The 14,700-nt window shown below is 48.3% G+C and overlaps 1 long non-coding RNA gene across 1 annotated transcript; it reads right to left on the bottom strand.

Moving 5' to 3' along the window:
• Window positions 1-2,584: 2,584 nt before the first annotated feature.
• On the bottom strand, window positions 2,585-9,452 carry LOC125754916 (uncharacterized). Its single transcript, XR_007410057.1, has 3 exons — window positions 9,075-9,452; window positions 5,388-5,466; window positions 2,585-3,023 (listed from the first exon to the last, which is right to left on the bottom strand). It is a non-coding gene; the product is annotated as an uncharacterized LOC125754916 (long non-coding RNA).
• Window positions 9,453-14,700: the final 5,248 nt, after the last annotated feature.

The raw sequence follows: 14,700 nt of genomic DNA, 5'->3' as shown, positions 1-14,700 counted from the left end.
TCTATGTCACTCACTCGTTCTTCCACCTCGTTAACCCTCGTTGTTAGGACTTCTAGTTTGGATTGCATCTCATTCAATTTTTAATTTCTGCCTGATTAGCTCTAAATTCTGCAGTCATGAAGTCTCTTGAGTCCTTTATGCTTTTTTCTAGAGCCACCAGTAGCTGTATAATAGTGCTTCTGAATTGGCTTTCTGACATTGAATTGTAATCCAGATTTTATAACTCTGTGGGAGAGAGGACTGTTTCTGATTCTTTCTTTTGAGGTGAGGTTTTCCTTCTAGTCATTTTGCCCAGTGCAGAGTGGCCAAAAAGCAAGTTGTATTGGGAAAAAGAGAAAAAGAGAGGAGAGAAAGAAGGAAAGAAAAAAGAAAGAGAAAAAAAAGAAGAAAAAAAGAAAAAAGAAGAAGAAAAAGAGAAAGAAAAAGAAAGGGAAATAAAGGGTGGGGGAAGCAAACAAATCAAAAAGCAAAACAAAACAAAACAAAACAAAACAAAAAACCACGGGGCAGTATCTTCTGATTCTGTGTACTTTAAGTCCCTTGGCTTCTCCTGGAACTTGTCCGTCTAGCTGGTCTTCTAGGGGAGGGTCCTGTTGTGCTGATTTTCAGGTGTTAGCACTTGGGGGAGCTGCTCTGCCCCCTCCTGGCAGGGCTCAGTGGGGGTTGTTTACCCCGTGAGGACCCTGGAGGAACAGCCCCAGTGGCGGGGCCAGCTCTGGAGCCCTGGAGTCAGCCCCCGCAGGAACTCCGGAGCTCTCGGTCTGCAGGGCCTGGAGGCTCCGGGGCGGGGCCGCTGATCTGCTCAGCTGGGGCAGGAGCGTCCTCGCTGTCCTGGGCCCTCCCGGCTCTGCCTGTCCCGGGGGAGGCCGGATCCTGGGCTGTGTCCCGGCGCCCTGTGCTTCGGGGCCTGCGCTGTTGGATTCGCGCTCCCGCCCCGCAGCCCCCTCCGCGGAGCCGGCCCCGAGCCCCCCCGAGCTGCCCCCGCCCCGCAGCCCCCTCCGCGGAGCCGCCCCCAGCCCCCCCCGAGCTGCTCCCGCCCCGCAGCCCCCTCTGCGGAGCCACCCCCGACCCCCACCCCCGAGCTGCTCCCGCCCCGCAGCCCCCTCCGTGGAGCCGCCGCCGAGCCCCCCTGAGCTGCTCCCGCCCCACAGCCCCCTCCGCGGAGCCGCCCCCAAGCCCCCCCGAGCTGCTCCCACCCCGCAGCCCCCTCCGCGGAGCGGTTCCCGAGCCCCTCCGAGCTGCTCCCGCCCCGCCCCCCTCCGCGGAGCCGCCCCCGAGCCCCCCAAGCTGCTCCGGGTCCCGCCGTGCGCGCTGCAGCCCTTAGGGAGCTCGGCGCACTCTCCCGGGGCGCAGGTGTCTGTTAGTGTCCCCGGGAGCCCGAGGGCATCCCCGCCCTCCTGGGTCCTGCTCCAACTCCCCGCGAGCCCCTTTCCGCCCGGGAAGGTTGGTGCAGCTCCTGCGTCTCCGGGACGGGGCTCTCCTGTCCTGGGGACACTCGCCCCGGCCTCAGCCCGGCTCCTGGCGGGGCCCCTCCCCCTCGGAGGCCTTTTGTTTCTTTATTTCTTTTTCCCCGTCTTCCTACCTTGATAGAAGCGCGAACTCTTCTCACTGTAGCGTTCCAGCTGGTCTCTCTTTAAATCTCAGGCCGAATTCGTAGATTTTCAGGATGATTTGAAGGTTATCTCGGTAATTTGGTGGGGACAGGTGATTTGGGGACCCTACTCTTCCGCCACCTTGCCCCTCCTCCTCCGGCTTCAGTGTTTTAAAGAAGGCATTCTGTTTGCCTAATAGGAGTTCCCCTGACAGATGGAGTTTCAGACAGTGTGCTACATCTTGGGTGGTGTGGAAGTTTCCTGACTATCTCCCAGGGAAGGTTTGGTTTTGGTGTTCTCAGAAAAGTATTTTTCTTCAATTTCATATTTCTTCAGTCATTACTCCCCAGGAATATTCCCTCTGGGACATCTCTGGCAGATCCCCAAGGTTAGAACTTGCCTTGTTCTTGCTTTGGATTGATTTGAGAAATTCTAGGTGCTGTCTCTCTCCACATTGGTTTCCTCTCCCTGAGGGTCCAACCCAGGGAAAGGCCTCTTCATCTTTACCCACAGATCCACCATATGTGAGTTCCATTGGAAATGGAATGGAGAAGAGCGATGCCCTTAAATGAGAATTTGGGACCCCATGGGAGGATGGAGCCTGCTAATAAGTCTCAACTGACTCCTCTGCACTTTTTACCTGAACTCCATGCAAATGCCTGATCTTCAGAACTTCTTGCCAGGTTAACTTGACCATTTGTTTACAACTTTTAAAAAAACTGCAAAAACCATTTATTGTTACTGATAGATATAAATATTAATATCAACCACTATTAAGCAGCCATTTGGTCAGACATCATGCTGGACACCTGCTTCCTTTTTAATATTTAATTTATATATGTAGTTGAGTTATTATACCTATTCTACTAATGAGAAAAGAGGCTCATTCGAGGTTAAGTTTCTTGTCTAAGGTCCTAGTGCTGAGTGTAGAGAGGACTTATGTTTGACTGAGTCCACATTCACATGCATTCCCTTAAATGCCTACCCTGTGTCTTTTGCTCTGGTTTAAACTCGGGACACAGGAAGCCAGAGATAGAGTGGGGAAAGCCCTGACTAATTTTCTCTGCCTTGGAACTCTCACTGAGTTCCTAATAATCCATATTTGAGTGTAATGCAAAACATGATTTTTAAATCCAATCTAACCACATGGTTATGAAGTTAGCTACACAGCTATATTTTAAAACTTTTCCCTACTAAGATATCAACACTTCTTGTTTAACCTCATAGCATTATTGTAATGATGAATTAGATTGTGCATTGCTAAGAGCTCAGGATTTTTCAGTGGGAAAAGCACTTCACAAATGCAAGTTATTATGATTATCATTCCCTCTTCTGTTTCTGACTCTGCCCTTGGGCAAGTGATGCCACATTTATTTGCTTCCAGTTCTCTCTGCCTGTAGAGATAATCGAGACTGCTTCTCCACGTTGGGACTGTAAAATGAGAGGTAGATGATAAATGAGTGTATGCACCTCAGAAGACCTAAATATTGTTATTTGGTTCAATTGGGATTAATATCGGTTTACACAACTGTAAGTTTCCTAGGCACAAATCATAATCTTTATACCTTGGACAATTCTGGTACACTGTTGGTACTTAGAAATATTGATAAGGCTCAAATATATGTAGTCAAAACATTTGATGCAGACATCAAGAACAATATATTTAAAAGGTTCAGGTTCATTATGTGAACTTTTGTGCAGGCAAACATTAACAACAGACCTGTACATCTTTTATAATTACAGTCTCCTGGGAGGGAGAAACTAGGCAAGGGTACAGAGCTACAGGCATCTTCCCAAGGCTATACAATCCTTTTGGTAATACCTGCCATTAATATTGTCCTGTGGCAGCCTGTGCCAAGTGCTAGGAATATAAGGCAGAGCAGGAAAAGAGAGGGCACGATCTCTGTCCTCAAGGAGTCTAGAGCCCAATGAGATGGATATTAATTAAAAACACTCAAATAAAATGGAGAATTACTAATGTGTTTGGTTATGGAATGAAGTACAGGGAGATAGAAGGAGGTAATTCATGGAGTCCAGGAGGTGGACAGAGGAAGCTTCCCTGAGGAGAGGGATGGGGCTGAGATGGAAGGGAAGAGTAAGCACAGCTGTGAGTGGGAGGGTGGGAGAACCCTTTCCTGGGTGGAGGAAGCTGCAGCACTAAAGCCCCACCTGGGAAGGAGGGGATGCATCTGGTTAGAGGGGGTGAAAGAAGCCAGTGTGTTGAGGGGACATAAAATAAGGGACATGGTAATAGGTAAGGCCAGGTAGTTGGGGTCTGTTTCCCACAGGGACTGGACTCCCCAGGCCCTGTTAGGGATTTTGGTCTTTATCTTCTGGATAATAAGAAGAAATTGTTATTAGAATAAAATGAAAATGAAAAAACAAAAACAAAAAACAAAACAAAACAAAAAAAGAATAAAATTAAAATGGTCTTAAAATGAAATCTTGTCCTTTGTGACAACAAAGAGGAAACACCTATGTGACAGAGAAAGACAAATACTATGTGATCTCACTTATATGTGGAATAAAAGGCAACAAGTTCATAGATACAGAGAATTGGTTTGTGGTAGCCAGAGGCAGGGGCGAGGGGCATTGAAATCTGAAACCACTTTCAGATTTCTGGTGTGTCCAGGAGGATGAATTGAGAATGGAAACCCAGAAGAGGATTGAGGTGAAAGTTTGGGGTGAAAGAGCAAAGTGTTACCTTTAGACATGTCATTTTGAGATTGTAGAGGTGTCAGATGTCAGCCAGGGGACAGGCCTGAGCTCAGAGGAGAGGCTAGAGAGGAAAACTCATGAATCACCTGTATATTGGTGGTAACTAAAGGCCATGGCCTCAGATAATGCTTTTATCTAATTCTAGTGTTATTTCCTGGCTTCAGTGGGTACATTTTAAAAGCCCCAGCTTTCTCTCTTTTATCTCTTCTGTTACTTTTTTCTTTTTTTGTAAGGGCACATCTCCAGAGTTTCCATTCAGATTTGTAGATGACTTTCAGTGAATCTAATTAATCTTGCCACTGCTTAGCCTTTAGAAAGGAAAAAGGGAAGATAGGTCAAAGAAAGGGAGGGAAGAGGGTGGAAAGAGAAAGACTGGGGGAGGACCAAGAAAAAGCAGTGTGGTTCTCTGGAGGAAGGGACCACATCACCTTCAATCCATCAGTCTGAGCTTGCTGGCTCCTTAGTTCTGATCATGCCTGGAGTTGCCTTTCTACCTTGCAGCCTCCTTCCAAGCCAAAGGCTTGGCATCCTTTAATGTTGCTTCCTGATAGTCCTAGGAAAGTTCTCTGCCTTGATCAGTCTACAGGTGTTCTGAGTGTCTGGGATGGCCTTGTCCATGTTAGGGTCAGGATATGCCCAGGGTGCCAGGCTGAGTTATTATTATTATTATTATATTATTATTATTAATATAAATATTAATATCAACCACTATTAAGCAGCCATTTGGTCAGACATCATGCTGGACACCTGCTTCCTTTTTAATATTTAATTTATATATGAGTTATTATGCCTATTCTACTAATTGGTGTCTGGATGGGCCAGTTGACACCAAAGACCAACCTTATGACTTGGCCTGAAAGGCGGGAGGAGGATGGAAAGCAGGGGGCCTTCCTTGGAGCAGGTCAGATGGGGAAAGATGACAGACGGGAAGAGAAATGGCCCACAGAGTGGGAGAACAGGGCAGGAAGAAAATTATCATCAGAAAGGGAAGGCAGGGACCAAATGGTAGAGTTTCAGCCAGGACCAAGACTCACTGGAAAAAGCCAAGGAGACCTCCCATTGGGTGTACCCATTTACCTGATCTCAGATGGGCAGGGTTGTTCCCAGGACTGGGGAAGGGTGGAGCCTGGTTCCATGGGGACAGCGGTGGCATCTCCTTTGGTTCTCGATTAAAAGGAAATACATCAAAATGCTACCCTCGGTTATCTTTTAAAATGTAGGTTTTTTTTTTCTTTTTATAAGCCTGTCATTGAGCAAAACTAAAAGAAAGTAGTACAATCAGAAGCCCAGATAGCATGAAAGATTAGGAAGCTGTCGGTAACTTCATTATATTTCAATGTTTTTAACACAAATTTGTGCGTTATCAAACCTCTTTTACTAGCTGCATTCCTCATGTGGGAGGTTTTAAAGAACTGGCTGCTGGTAATGTTCCCTATTCTAAAATATTTATGTTTAAAAGCAGAAAAAGCATCGAGATGATTATAGTCTTTAGCAGCACGATGGAGTTGCCGTGAGTGATTTGAAATGATGTAAACGACTCCTGGTAGGCTGCGGTGTTTTAAACCTCGTTCCAGCTTCCTCAGCTCAATCTGGTGAGCAAGGAGGTGACAAGAAATCTGACCCCACTTACTGTGCGCCTGCGGGATCGCAACTGCTTTTCACAATCCTGTGAGAAACACACCATTACCCTCATCTCGTAGATGTAGAAATTGAGGCTCTGGGAAGTGCAGGCATCCCAGGCACATAAAGACTCAGCTACCAAGGATTCGAGTTTGAGCCCCGATCTTCTGACCTAGTATCCAATGCTTTCCCATGCCATCTTCCTTTTGTTCTTTGTGTTTATTACTTATTTATCCCTGACCTTTTCCCTTTAAGATGATTTGGAATGGCTCAGAGGTAAATGGCAATCTTAAATTTCACGAAATAGAGCTTCTTATTCTCTTTCCCCCAAAATCAGGAAAAAGGAAAAGGGGTTCCTATGGGCAGCCACCTGGCCAGCCTTATCCTTTCCTCCTTTACTTCCTGGTGGCTTCTTCTTGCCCGCACCCTGGATTGAGATGCATGTGGCATCTGTGCATACCTCCCTGCATGCATGCTGCACCCATGTGCACCCCCTGTGCACATGCTGCACCTGTGCACACCCCCCTGCATACTGCATCTCTGTGCACCCCCCTGCATGCATGTTGCATCTCTGTGCACCCCCTGCATGCATGTTGCATCTGTGTGCACCCCCCTGCATGCATGTTGCATCTGCGCGCACCCCCCTGCATGCATGTTGCATCTGCGTGCACCCCCTGCACACATGTTGGATCTGTGCACAGCCCCCTGCATGCATGTTGCATCTGTGTGCACCCCACTGCCAAGCACCATATTGGCGCTTCTAGGGCATCCTTCATCCAATCTGATTAGATCGGATTACATGGGGGAAATCTTCACTGACATAACGAGCAGCATCTGATATTATCTTCAGCTCCTTCTTGGTTTTTGTTTTTTAAAAAAACATTAAAACCCACATGTATTTAATGTGCTGTGGCGGAGAAGGGAGGAGTGGGTAACCTGGCGTGTTCATCGCCAACATTCTACTGTGTCTGGGAGACTAAAGTCTTTGAGAAGCACCCACCCCAGCCCTTCCTTCCTTTCATCTTCCACTTAGTTACTTCTCTTTTCAATTCATTTCCTTCCTGTTCCTTTTTCTGCTCTTTCCCCTTTTCGCTGCTAATCAACAAGCTTAACCTAAAACCAAGTCTTTGTAAATTTTAACATTCTACATTTCAATCCCAATCCAAGCCAGAGCACAGTGAAGTGAAATAAGACCTGTCTGGACCAACATGCCATATGTCCTTTGGATAAACCATCAGCATTTCCTTCTTTAAGCCCTTTACCAGTAACTGCCTCAATGTTTTTGTGTAGTAAGGATTGCCATCCTTGCTTTGTAGATGGGACAAAATAAGTGAGAGCTGATCCAAGGCACTTAGGAGCAGAGAACATTGGCTGAGAATAAAATAGACAACCTGTGGCTTCTCCTTTCATATCCTAGACAGTAGAGAAGGCCTCATGGGAGCTTGCAGAACACGTGTGACTATGGATGAGAGTCCACTGAAGTCCAGCCAGACTGAGCCATGTCTCCTAAAGCTCTCTTCCACGAAACACATGCCTTCAGTGGTTAGCGATAGGTTAGGTGAGTGATAAAAAAGAGTTCCACATTCATATGAGTTGTGGAACTCCTGGGCTTCCTGAAGTTAAATAGGGCTCCTCTCTCCAGAATTTCCCAGAGCCTTTAGCATGAAGATAGGCATTGAGAATCTTCCTGAGGAGTTCCACAGGATGGGGCGTCTCTCCACAGGGTACTTTCCACCCCACCCCACCCCACTGTCTTCTCAGCATCTCCAGGATGTTCTCTGCAACACAGTTTAGAGGAATGTTTATTGACACTTCTCTTCTCAAAATCAATGGTTTCTTATCATCACTAGTACACAAAATGGGTATTCAGAAAACTCTTAACCTTGGGGAGAAACGACCAAGCACAATGAACTTCACTTGATTCCTTCAGAGGAGAAGGAATGCAGGTGGGGTGGGGCACATTCCCTTCCCTCCTGCCTGGAGGTCCCTCTGTAGCAATTCTTCCAGGGTGTGTGGATAAGAAGGATGGAACCAAGTAAGTAGAAGCTGCTGCTTCAGATTTGCTTCTCTGACATGGGTCTTGAGGACCCCTGAAAAGGTCTCTCTCTCAGCTGTTGCTCTTGGACCTTGGGAAAGAAGCAACAGGCCCTCCTACATCATCCGGTGAATAGGGCCATCACTATTTGCAACATTAAATCAAGAAGTCTCCAACCAATAGAGCATCAGCCAAAGCTATGAGTGTTTATGAGGCAGAGATCCAAGTTCTAGGACGCGGAGGACAGCTGCATATATTGGCGTACATCCACAGAGACCAAATGGTGTATTTTTTAAAAGGAAGCTCTCGTTCAGACCTCAGCAGGACCAGCCAACTACTCTCTCCAGTTTCACACTGATCTCCAAATGCCTGGCTCACAAGTCCTTCCATGGTGGAAACTGGAAAATCCTGTCATACTTAGCGTTGAAGAGAAGAGTTTCTCAAAGTTGGGTGCCCATGCCCTGAGGAGGTGGTGTGTGCAAAGTCATGGGACAAACATCTAACAACCGTACATGTAGATTAAAAAAGCATTTTTGTATTTTATAATTATGTTAACATAATTCCTGGAATAAAAAAAAACCTCCTGTGTTTTCAAGATGAATTACGAGGCCTCAATGGAATTTTGTGGTCCTCTGTGGGTTTTCTCTCTGAAATGGGAATGGGGTAAGGAGTTGGCTATCCTCTACTATTAGGAACTCTTGGGTGAAGAATTTTGGGATTTTCATATCTAGTTCAATAGTCATCTGGTAACTGAAGAAACTGAGGCCCAGAAAGATTACATATCTTGCCCTAATCCCATGCCTGGTAGACATTGTCAGCTGTCTACCCAATATTGATTCCCATTCCTCCACCTACCCTCCCCCCTCCTTTTATAACTATATAAACCCTAGTTATGACCAGTGTGGGAGCTAAAAATACTTGCTTTCTCAGAATTCCTTTAGTTAGGAATAGTTATTTAATACAGTTCTGTCCAATGGCCCAGCCCAGAGTTCCTCACTTCCCGTGGGGCTTGTGGGTTTTTTGTACTTAGAGAAACACCAGGAAGATCTTAACTCTCCCCCTTGGGCCCCCTTTTTTCCCTCCTGTTACTCTGAGCTGTGAATACTTACATACTCTGTAAGTATGGCCCCTTTTCTGACATAGAGAGCATCAGAATTGTCAGTTGTCAGTCCCCACCACTGTAGGATGATTCTCTGTAGGCGGTTTCCAGACTCAGGCTGTGATGAACCAAATGAAAATGTTTGGTTTTGTAAAAAAAATTTTGAGAGTTTCTAGCAAGATTTACTTTCCTGACTCTGATGTCTCCCCTTCCTTTTTTGTTCTTCCTTCATATTTCTGGCCAAAGTGTGGGTGTGAGGTCTGGAGGTGCTGCAGCCACCTTGTACTAAGAGGCAACAAACCTAAGGATGAATGCCAACATTCTGGGGATGATGAAAGAGGAAGTTAGAATGACACTTTGTCTCCAACAGATTTTTTGAGCAGCTCCTCCAACCCTGGACTTCCCAGATTCAGACTGTGCGAATTAGCACTAATTTTGAAATCCCTTTAATTAGGTTTCTATTAGAGGCAAGTAAATTCCTGACTGATATGCCCTGCCAGCTTGTTTAGAGCAGTAGAATTTTGGTGTCTTATAAAAGGTACCTAGGTCTGTAAATATACTTACATAGGAATTTGCTTATAAAAATTTCTAGTTTATAAAATATTCAAAGGATTAATAGTATTGATCAATAATAGTATTGATCTCTAATTGACATATCCTTTAATTCATAGGTGTTATAATTGTGACTCAATGTTACTTCAAAGAAAATTATCAACAATTTTAAAATGCTTTGTGATCTATACATGACTTCATTCATTGTGCTCATTCCACTATCTAGACTAAGCCACAAGAAATTCCAGAGAGAATGAAGGGGTTGGTACCATTCACACCACGGAGGTCCCTAAGGTAGGGAAGAAGGCAACAGTGATGGAGAGTAAATCCCTCCCCACCCTGCAGACAGGAAGGGCAGGAAGTCCTCTGACTTGGAGCAAAAGGGTCATGATGATCCAGTGTGAGGGTCCTGACTCCTCCCTCTGAGACCATTAACCAGGGGAGATTGTGGCTAATGGTAGACATCTCAGAGAGGCCAAAGGAGGGCCTTCCCCACTGTTTCTTTCCATGGGACTCAGCAACATCATTGCATCCTACTGCAACATGGAGAGGTCATGGCAAAAAATAAATGATGGGATGGTGTGTTAGGGCAGGAGAACTGCTTATTTGTGATTGGGAAGAAACTGAAGTGAGCTGGGGAGAGCTGCGGTGGCAAGGTGCAAGGTGACTCCATAGCAGAGGTTGTGGGGTGATGGCCTAAGCTGGGGCTGGCTAAGGTACATAGCTAATGTTGAGAGGTGGCAGAAATAGGGTAGTCAGTGAGTGGGGCCTCCAGCCCAGGTGCCAACTCTGTGAGCGACGGGCCAGAGCTGACTGATAGCAAGTGCTACTGGGGTGCCTAGTGATGGAGCCCAAGGAATGTTCCTGAGGAGGCCTCGGGTCCTGGGAACACACAGTGGGCCCAAGGCCAGTCCTCACCAACCCCCAGACCTGGCCATTTACCCTAATACTCTCTCATAGGAGCTAGGGAGAGGGTGAGGGACAAACCCTAAAAATGGAGCCTTAACTTCTAAGAAACCGTGACCCTGAGAAAGACAGTTTGAAAGTAACCAGACTGAGCTCCCTTCTCTGATGAACTTGAGTCCTCTTCCCTGGGTCCTGCCTTTCCTGACTCCCAACCATGAACAGGAGCGGGGGCACCAGAGCCAACTCAAAGCAGTTCCAGGGGTGGAGTGCCGCATTTTCTGGTGTGCAAGTTTTCACTCCTGTCACCCGGCCTTCTGCAGTTAGGGACCCTGGCCTTCTGCAGTTAGGGACTCTGGCACCAAATAAAACGGGAAGATAAAGAGGAAGGCAGGAAGAGTGAGACTCCTTTTCCCAGCGCCACAGCAGAGGGAGGGAAGCCTGATTCCAAACAGTGGACTCAGAAGAGAGCAATCGGGGAGGCGAGCCGGTGGGAGGGCACGGGGGATCCCCCAGCCGCCTGCGCGCCTTTTCCAAACAAACAAAAGCCCTGCTGTACTCGCTGAAGGGCCTGGAGGGACCAGGTCCCACGTCCTGCACCTGCTGGCCTTCGAGGGTCTTCATCCGACTCGGAAGGCAGAGGTGGGAGAGAAGAGAACCGGGGTCCCACAGCTTGCTGGAAACCTCTGCCGGGCACCCCCTCTTTGCATTTCATTTCCAACAAGTGTTCACTGCCGAGTGTTCACTGCCGGCCCTCCTGCTGTCCCAGCCCCAAGCCCTGCATCGCCATGGTAACAATCTTTACCTCCTGGCATTTGCAGCGTTGTTTTTTTTGAAAGGGCCTCTGTTCTTTATTTATCTGTTTCATCTATTGCGGTGTACCGCCCCCTTACTGTGTGCCCAAGCTTTGTGCCTCTTCCACCCAGGTTCCAGCTCTGACTCTAGCGCCTGTACAAGGGGACCCACAGAGCTTCCCTCATCCCCCCTGGTAAAAACCGAAAACCCATCACAAACGCCAGGTGCCAACCTAGCTCAGCATCTGCTCCCCTGGGAAGGAGGGGAAGTGGGGGGGAAGGGGGGAAGGGGAAGGGGGCGGTGGAGCAGCAGAGAGCAGGATGTGGCCTGTGGTGGGGCCCCAGAGCGGAGCAGAGCAGGAGCCCCCCCAGCGCCCCCCCCCCAGCTGCTGGGTCAAGGTGGGCCCTCAGATCACAGCCCAAACCTGCCCCGGCTCACAGCAGAGGCGGCCGGCTCTCCCCGCAGAGTGCATTTGACAATATTTAAGAGGAGACTCAAATCAATTGTGAATCTTCTCAAATAGAAGTTGCTTTTCCTCTCACTGAAGCTCAGGGGTAGGAGGAGGTGGGTGCTGCGGGTGCCCCACGACGTCAGGGCCGCAGGCATCTCCCACCTTCAGCCCCGCCTCTGGCAGGGAGCACCCATGCTTCAGGTCGCCCTGCGGTCCCCGTGCGCTGCAGACACCCGCACTCCATCGGCGCTCCAGGGAGGAGGGGGCGAAGGGCGGGCAACGTGGTTTTGCTCCTTGGTCTGTCTCGTTCAAGGAACCTCCCAGATGTCCCCGTGAACACACTTTCACTCTAGTCTCTTCTCCGAGAGCTTGGCCCGACGGCCCCAGCACACCGTGGTCCTGTGGTCAGAGGGAGCCCTGGTGATGCCCTCCTCCAGGTGGGCACCTTGGTGGCCCTGACATCGTGGGGGCTTATCGGGGACAATGGGTGTCGTGTAGTAATCACCCCTCCCTGCAGCTGATGGGGAAGGGGCGGAGGGAGCACCTCCACTGACCTTCTACTTGGTGTGTTCACATGTGCTGCGGAGGCTTATCCTCCCAGAGATGGGCTGCTCCACATTGCCACCTGGAATCTGGGAGGGGGTGGAAGCCACACGTCTGCTAGTGCAGAGCGCTAGGTGTGACCATACCCCCTGGGGAAAGACCGGGCATTGCAGAGGGTCTCCACTGTCAAGAACCCGAATGCCATTCGTCTCTGGTCACGACCTGTCTGTGCTGGGCAGGAGGGGCCGAGCCGTGCAGCAGTGACCTGAATGAAGAATAAACCACATCCACCCACAGGACCAGCATCCAGAAGCCACTGGTTCACTTTTGTTTGTTACCGGCCTGACAGCAAATGAGAGGGTATAGACCCGCCTGTCCCTACTAGATTTATACATGCTCCTCTCAAGGACCCCATCTGACTGGTCTCAGGCACTCAGAGCCTATGAAGGAAGCAGCAGCCTCTCTGTTGAGGTTGGTCAGCGAGGCAGGAATGAAAAACAGTACCCTGGAGACGATGGACTCTGCCTGAATCTTCCATTCTTCAGCCTCGAGAAGTGCCCATGATGGAGGCTGTTTGACCTGAAAGGGACCTAAGGATGCTATGGCTCACTCCCTTCATCTTCAGATTAAAAAAAAACAAAAAACAAAAATAAAAAAATGCAGGCTGGATCAGAGGCAGCAGGACCAGACTGGCCAGCCTCCTGCCCCTCCCCTATTGGCTGATGGTTGCAGTGTTGATTGTATCTTTGGGGCTAAACTCTGGCTGGGTTTTGTTCTAAACCCCTTACAGGAGGGTGACTCATGCCTTGCCAGTTCTCTTTAGTGCTGGCTTCATTATCAGCAGCTCAACAATAAATCTCTCTGGGAAGCAACCCCTGGAAGAAATAGAAAATTCAAGTGCTACTGATTTGGCCAACCCGACAGTGGTACCTAAATGCTAAGTATGCATTATTAATTTTATGCCCTCAGTGGCAGGCCATGCACTCCCGTGAGGTGCCAGAGTCATTGCTTCAAAAGGAGCTTTTGAGCGAGCTTGCAGCTGCGAGGAATCCACCAGTCTCCATCTGCCAGCCCCCAGGCTGCAACTTGGCTGCCAGGCGGGGATTTGCACGACTGCACGTTGTCTTGGCTCCCCTTCTTCCAGCGGGAAGATTGGCATGTGGTTTGCACAGCCAGACAAGCTGCCAGGTGACTCCTGATGTCCCTCCTGGGTGGTCACAGGCCACTAGGTCGCTTAATGCACTAGGACCTTGACCAGGCTCCCCACTGGGAGCAGTTAACTGCTGGGTGTCCCAGCTTTTCTTTGTCTCACCACATGGATTTTTATTCATTAGCAAAACAAGAAATGCTGATTTGCCCCCATCTGTAATGACCCAGTGCTACAGAAAAAGACATCAGAAATGTCTAGGTCCTTTATTCATTTTTATGACTGAAACACTACATGAACGTAGCCTGTCTTGCTCTACATTTCCTTCACAAAATGTGGATTTGGGGCTGATATAGTTGGTGTATGTTCTGGGAAGATACATTTTGAATTAGTTCTTGCTGGGAAAATTCTCTGAGTATCTTTGCATATTTACTGGGTGCCTAACTATAGGCCAAGAATCTCTGCCTTCATGGGGCTGATGCTCCATCACAGGCAGGAGCCAGAAATTGATGAGTTTTAGACAGGCAGAGCATGACTGCAACTCAGCTCAGAGAGAAGCACAGGACATCCCATGAAAGGAGATGGGGCTGGTCACACATGTGTCACAAGGAATCGAGAGTACCCCACAGGAAAGCTCTTGAAACATAGATCAGAGTTTGATGAACAGGAATGGTGGAAGAAGTCCGGAGAAAGAAAAGACAGGAGAGTGTGTTAGTCTGGGTTCTGCAGAGAAACAGGACCAGTAGGACGTATGCATGGATGTGGAGGAAAAGACAGGGAGAGAATTGATTTTAAGGAATTAACTCATGCACTGGGGTGTGAGCAAGGCTGAAATCTGTGGAGCAAACCAACAAGGTTGGAGACCCAAGGATGAATTGCAGTTTGGGTCTTTCTTCAGTAGGAGGGGTGGGAAACATCAGTCTTTTTCTGAAGACCTTCAGCTGATAGGATGAGGCCTCCCCACTGTGTGAAGATCAGTTCACTTTAGTCAAAGTGACCTGATTTATTTTTATTTTTTTTAAAGTGACCTGATTTAAATGTAAATCTTATCCAAAAGCTACTTCAACAGGCACATCCAGAAGAATGACCAACCATCTGGGCACCATGGCCTAGCCACGTTGACACACAAAATCAACCATTACAGAGAATAAATGTGTGAAGTCAGAAAGCGTGGGCATCTGGGGGGAAAGCAAATGATCCATGTAGCAGGAGTGGAGGGCCTGTGAAGGTGTGAGGTGGAGGGTG

The sequence above is a fragment of the Canis lupus genome, chromosome 4 (assembly GCF_003254725.2).
Source record: "Canis lupus dingo isolate Sandy chromosome 4, ASM325472v2, whole genome shotgun sequence".
Lineage (NCBI taxonomy): Eukaryota > Metazoa > Chordata > Mammalia > Carnivora > Canidae > Canis > Canis lupus.
The sequence above is the reverse complement of the archived record's forward strand: the minus strand, read 5'-3'. Positions and strand labels throughout refer to the sequence as shown.